The sequence below is a fragment of the Xiphophorus maculatus genome, chromosome 23 (genome assembly GCF_002775205.1).
Source record: "Xiphophorus maculatus strain JP 163 A chromosome 23, X_maculatus-5.0-male, whole genome shotgun sequence".
In the NCBI taxonomy this organism is placed as follows: domain Eukaryota; kingdom Metazoa; phylum Chordata; class Actinopteri; order Cyprinodontiformes; family Poeciliidae; genus Xiphophorus; species Xiphophorus maculatus.
The window spans coordinates 14,206,048-14,212,759 of record NC_036465.1 but is presented as its reverse complement, the minus strand read 5'-3'; positions in this window follow the sequence as shown (position 1 = coordinate 14,212,759).

Sequence of the window (6,712 nt, the reverse complement as noted above, 5' to 3'; positions counted from 1 at the left end):
CCCGGTGATATTTGCCGCATGTTCCCCCCCCTCCCTCTTTCCTGTCAGCCTACTTTCATATAAGGGACACTAGAGCCCACAAAAGACCCCCTGGATGGGAGAAAAAAATACAGAAAGGGGTTTCTGAATGGTAAGTCAACAACAAACACTTGTCTTTTCCAACAACCATTGTACAACACAAAGAGCAGTAGAACCATCTGACCAAACTTGCTCGTCTTCGACTAATTAAGTGGGTTGAGCTCTTGCTATTAGAAGGACTGGGCTCGACTAGAATTGCTGTATGGGGCAGTGCCTGCGGATTAATGTCAGTGTCAAGAGGTTTTTTGAAAAGGCTCATTTTCCAGACACCAAAATAGATGAACTTTTTTTTTCCAGAAAACAACTGTATAGGCTTTTGGATGAATTTTGAATAATAGGTCCCTCTTTAGAGGAAATCAAGGGTTTTCAAAGTGTGGGAAAGCTAGCTCCCCCTTCAGAAACAAACGGACAAAATTATGGTCATACTTCCATCCTTCCTTAGTCTCCTACTCAACCTAGCTTTTCATTCTACAAATTTAACCATTTCATCTTTGGCAAAGTCTTGGTAAAGTTGACTAAATATCTGCAGTTACTGTATTTATGTTTCTTCCCCTCATGTTCCCTTTCCTCCCTCGCCCCCTGCAGAACTTTGCCTCTCCACAGGAGAGTTAAATCCCCATACTTTGAAAACCCCTGGTTTATATCCATATTTATAATGAATATATGAAATAGTTTCACTTTTCTAATTTAATATTTAGGAAAGTAGCACTTTTCAATGGGATTCTAATTTAATAAGGTGCACCTCTATAACTTTATGTTTCGTATGATTTCCCCAAGAAAATCAGTTATGATGCAAAGTAAAAGGCATTTTCCGGGGGTATTAAATTATAAACGCAAAATCAGTCAAACATATTTAAGACATAGATTTACACCGATATACATCAGTTTTACTTTTTCTGTTTTTATTTAGTTGTAAGAAATGAACTGTTTAAGTAGATAAAATGAACTCTGCCCTGAACAGGATTTTGTCTCTAAGACAACTAAGTGGTTTTAAGTATCAACATTTTTATTATTTTTCTTGTTGTTTTTCCTTGGTATTTCAGTGTTTTTAATAACCTTTTCATTTATATTATTTTTACCTCTATTCTGTTCAGCTGCAGCAGAGTGTTTGATCAATACATGAGAAGTCTACATGGATTTTAGGAAAATTTGGCAACAATTAAAGACACATGGAAGTGCTTTTTGAAAAGCACTGGGGCAGACTGGAATCAAACTGGGATCCTTCAAAGTGTTTGTTGAAAACTGTCACATGTCACTCTCTCAGCTGGGGTTGCACATGGCGCAGCGTAGGAGCTGACATCCCATAATGCAGGTTAAAAAAATAACACAACTGATAGAGATGATGTTTCTTTTGAATACTTTCTGCACTTTCACTAAATTAGTGAAACAAATTGTTTCACTAATTTAGAAATAAAGCATTGATAGAAATGTGCTTTCACTATTTAGGCCAATGCTTTCAAACAAAAGCAGCATTGTCTCTCCTAAACCATCCATATGACTAAAGGATTCGGAGAAGAGAGTGTGCAGACAGAGATTAATTGAGCAAATTTCACACATAAGCAGGAATTTCAATTCAGTAAGCACCAAAAACAGCCCTCTCTCTATCATAATCAGTTAAATTACCAGTGGAAATAAAAGCAGAGAACTCTCCTTTTAAATGATTAGTAACGTAGAAGGTCTGCTTTCTCATAACTCAACACAGCTGCACAATCCAGGCATTGAATCTGCAAACCACTAAAACTCCCCTTGAGCAACAGAAACCTTTATTCAAGCATTTTTAATTTGATCATCTTGACAAAAAGGGTGTGCAGATGTGAAAACTGACTGCTAGGACTGGTTTACTGTTTACTGTTTACTCTGTAAGTCATCTTGACATCTTGTTTTAAATGGATCCAAAGCATTTGGAAAAAAACTTTATTTTGCTGCTATTATCTGCTGCTGGAAACAATCTAGTTGTGGCAGTTTGGACCTACCATTTAAGCTTACACCACAAATCTCCTTGACGGTAAAGGTAACTGCTTTGGGAGGGCCATTCATGACTGTTTGCCTTTCAAAGCCAGTTTTTATTTGCTTAGGTTTATTGTCTTGTTGGGAAACTTTACTGTGTCGATATTTCAACTGTCTTATCCAAACTTTTACCTTCAAGTTAAAGGAAACTGGTTAATAAGTAAAAAAAAAAAAAACTAAACTCAATTTCACATTGTAAACCAGAATTTGCAGAAACTTAAATATCTCTATCTACAATCTTGCCAGTTTTACGTCGTCACAAACCGTGAGGGAGCCAAAAGAGAAAGAAGCGCCAACGTTGACATGTCCAAACAGAACTGAAACTAGCTACCCAAATGAATACGCCAAATGGCAGCTGGAGAAAAGTTTTGTGGTCAGAGATTACGCCTAAGAACCACGTCCCAACATCCAAGCATGGTGGTGGTAGCATGATGATATGGGTCTGTTTTAGTGTGACTGACAAAGCGGATGGAATAATAAGGAGGAGGAGGACTGTCTTTGAATTTTTCATCTTCATCGCAGCTCAGCAGCTGAACGCTAGAAACAGGAAAAACTATCCTAAACATGCCTTAAATGTGGCTTGAAAGTATGAGAGCCTACAGAAAGCTTTAAATTTTCAACAATTTGCAAATACAATTAGTTTTTATTATGACTGCAGTATATATACAATAAATTAAAACAGTTTATTATTGAAGTTGTAGATTCCATATATTATCACCATCCACAATGAAATAAATAAATAAAAAGTAAAAATAATTAAACACCCCAAATTAATCTGGCCTTTATGTTGATGGTGATAAAGGCCATCTGACCAAAATGGCCAGATGGCCAAAATTGTTTCCTAAGGGCACTCCGTTGGATCTGTGCACCATTTCTAACACACTAACAATTTTATTGCTTGAACCCGTTTTACTTGCACTCTACTCTATTTTGGCAAAAAGCTTCCCACCCAGAGGAAAGTGTCTCAATCACAGTTTGACCTTTGTTTTGTTTTGTTTCATTTTGTTTTTCTTTGAAGTCACAACACTTAAAAATATAATAGGGGAAATGTGAGTTACAGCATACTCAATGGATATGTAATTACACAAGCAGCCACAGCCTGGTAAAAGTACTTTCTGGTTATTTAAATATTGAGTTGAACCTTTGTGATTAAGTAAAGTTATACTCAATGGCATGCCCATATGTTTTCTTCACTTATTGAACTAAAGGAACCTCAAATGGCAACTAAGACATAATTACAATAGCAAGCATCTACCACTACGGGGCGCTAAATCCATGTGTAAAATGTCTAAGATTACAAAGCTAAAACATGGGAACGCAGTCAACTTTTATCACTTTTAGGTCAGAGTTGATTATAAGAACCACTGTTACAGTTTCAGGTCTTTTTGGGTATGTTGTACAAGTTTTGCGGATGTAGAAAGTGACATTTTGTCTGTTCTTCAAACCAAGTAGCTCAAACTAAGTCAGATCAAAGAGAGATCTGTGAATATCAATCTTGCCATTTATTCCCAGCTGGATGTGGGTCTGGACTTTTATTGGGCTATTCACACATTAATATCCTTTGGTCTAAACAATCCCATTGTAGCTCTGCCAGAATATTTAGAGTCTTTGTCCTGCTGGACTTAACTTCCTCCCCATTGTAAAATTATTTGGGTTTCTTCCAGTACTGCCCTGTGTCTAGCTTCATTCAACTTCCCATAAACTCAAATACCAGTTATTCTGATATTTTTGAATAAAAGTACACCTCAGCATGACACATCCACCACCATGTTTCGAAGTTGTGCTGGGTTGTTCAGGGTGTTGGTCACTGTTTTTCAGAACATCTTATTTAATATTAGTCAATCAAGTTTATTTGTGTAGCACATTTCAGCAACAATGCAGTTCAAAGTGCTTTATATAAAAAAAACATAAAAATACAAAGTCATAAAATACATCACACAGTAAACCAATAAACATTACATTTGGTCCAGTGCCATCGCTACACATCAAAATATTGGTCAATGTTTCATTTATTATGGTTCAAAAGCAACTGTAAACAGGTGGGTTTTAAGTCTAGATTAAAAGGAACTCAGTGTTTCAGCTGTGTTGCAGTTTTCTGGAAGTTTGTTCAAGAATTGGGGTTTTGCTGTGTCCCATATATGATTTGAGCCAAAAAAAAAAGCTAATCAGGACTCAAGTCTGACTTTTGACAATGTCTTTCTTCTTGTCGCTCTTCCATGAAGTCTAAACTTGTGGCTGTTAAAATTTGTCATCAGATTCTCTTTCCAGAGCTGCAGTGCCTTCAGATGCACAATACATTTTCCTGTTTTTTATTGGAAAAACATTTTTATAACAATGTACCACTTTCCCTCCACTTTTCAAATATGCATTTGCTTAAGACTGGACTTCAACTAATAATCAAATCTCATATTGTCCACATTTCACCTACAGTTTGGCTTCAGCAACAGATTAGAGGGAGCTACTTATATGCTGTTGTGACTGAAAGTGATACCACAGAAATCTTCCTCCTTGTCCTTAAAGGCTGCCTGTGATACAAAGAAAGCAATAAAATGTATTAAAACTGAAGTAGCCTTTATAATTGAGAGAAAAGAACGCTAAAAATATTAAGTGAAGAATATACTTTCTGTCAAACTGATTTTAAGGAAGTGCGGCATAACACGTAACATGAGCCCGCTTTACTATACGAGCTGCTCCATCATCAAACATGTGTTTCCTATTATTCTCCTGAGGACTGAGTAGACAGTGTGGGCCACTGTGGCTCCATCGGGTTAAGATTAGCTGTGCACTCATGTTCTCAGTGTCTACCTCAGGATTCCTTTTGAATGAAGTGGCGAGAGGTCAAAGGTGACGGGGAGTAGCGCTTCCTGTTCAAAACGAAATAGTTGAAATCCTCAGAGAGGTGTGTGGGTAGGTGGGGGAACGAGGCCCACACATTTCTGAATTTCATCGAGTCAGCTGCGGCTTGAGTCACTGACTGAATGAAAAAACAAAACCATGTGATACAATTATTAGAAATAATCTGCTTAGAGGAATTGCTGCCTTATATGGTTCTTGGCTTGCAAAGAAATAGGAGTTTCCAGTACAGATTTTACAAAATAAAGTAGATTATGTTATGTTTAAGTGCTGCCAGTGATACATTTAAGTTCTCCTAATACATGTCTAACGTCTTGCTCCAACTTGTTGTTGTGGGGTGGAGGAATTTGCATTGGAAGGCAGGTCATTATCTTAAATGCTATGACTCAGTGCATTACTTCCTTTAATCAGTCTTTGGTACCATCTTGGAAATTTTTAACACACTGGCATACCCATGGCAACAGAAAACCATGCAGTTTAACAGTTTATGCCTTGTTTTGTGAAGTCATAAAAAAGGCAAAACACTGAGGTCTATCACAGGTGAAATCTGCAAGCAGGTATGTGTCTGCATATTGAGTTCTGCTTGGTTTCCCCTCAAAGACAAGTTGGGTAATTCATCCTGGAATGAGTATGAGTGTTACACAGCAACTTTACTTACCGAATATGACACTGTAATAGTTGTCTGGGATACGAGGAACTGTATCCCATACTCATACTGTTTCTCAAAAGATGTTTCTTATCATGTTTCTCCCTCTATTTGTTATTGCGTGCTTGAACTTGAGAGATGGTTTGTCATCTATTGAGTTTACCGACACAAGATTACAAATGATTTGTAGTCATTTGTGGCTGCAAATCTGCGACAGACTGGCGACCTGTCTGAGGTGAACCCCGCCTCTTGCCCGGAACGTTAGCTGGCGATGGGCACCAGCAACCCTCCCGACCGCGCTAGGGACAAGGGTGTTAGAAAATGGATGGATGTGATTACAAATCATGAGACTTTTGCTTCCATGTGGAGGAACTTTGACCCACTCTTCTTTGGAAACTTTGACTAGGACCCTTTCAAACCTTGATGTTTGTTTTCTGAGCCATTCAGATGTGAATTTACTGCTGTACCTCAGGTCGTTGCCCTGCTGCATAACCCAAGAGAACAGAAAATTTCTTGCAGATTTTCTTTTAGAAAGGAGAATTTATGATCACAATTTCTACTTTGCAATCTGTCCTGGTCAAATTTGATTTCTGGTTTGTTTGGGAGTGCTTTTGTTGTTGTTGTCTTACTGAAATTCTTATTTTATATCCTAAATAATGCAAAACAAATTTTCCAGATATTTCCTAATGTCTTTGTGGTTGTCAAGATACTTTTGGGCAAATGTGAAACATTTGTTTTGCTCAGCAGTGATTTTCACATTGAAACTCTCGATGCTCTTTTTTACCTCCATGAATTATGATCTTAGCTGAGCCAAATGAGGCTTACTGGACTTTAACTGTTGTTCTGGGTTCTTTTGTGATCCACTTGGATAAGTTGTTGAAGCACTCTTGGAGTCATTTTGGTAGGAATGGTAGGAAAGTTTTCTACTATTCTGAGTTCACATTGCAACCCATCTGAATTGATAGATTGAAAAGAGTTTGTTTCTCAATCTTTCATGAGTTTCTTTAGATTACAGCACAAATTGCTTTTTGTGTTTTTTTGGCCAACTTTGTGTTGTCAGACAGGTTCTGTTTAGGTGCTTTTTTCTTTCCTTAACATATGGTTCGGGTGTGGCTAGTGATACTGAAC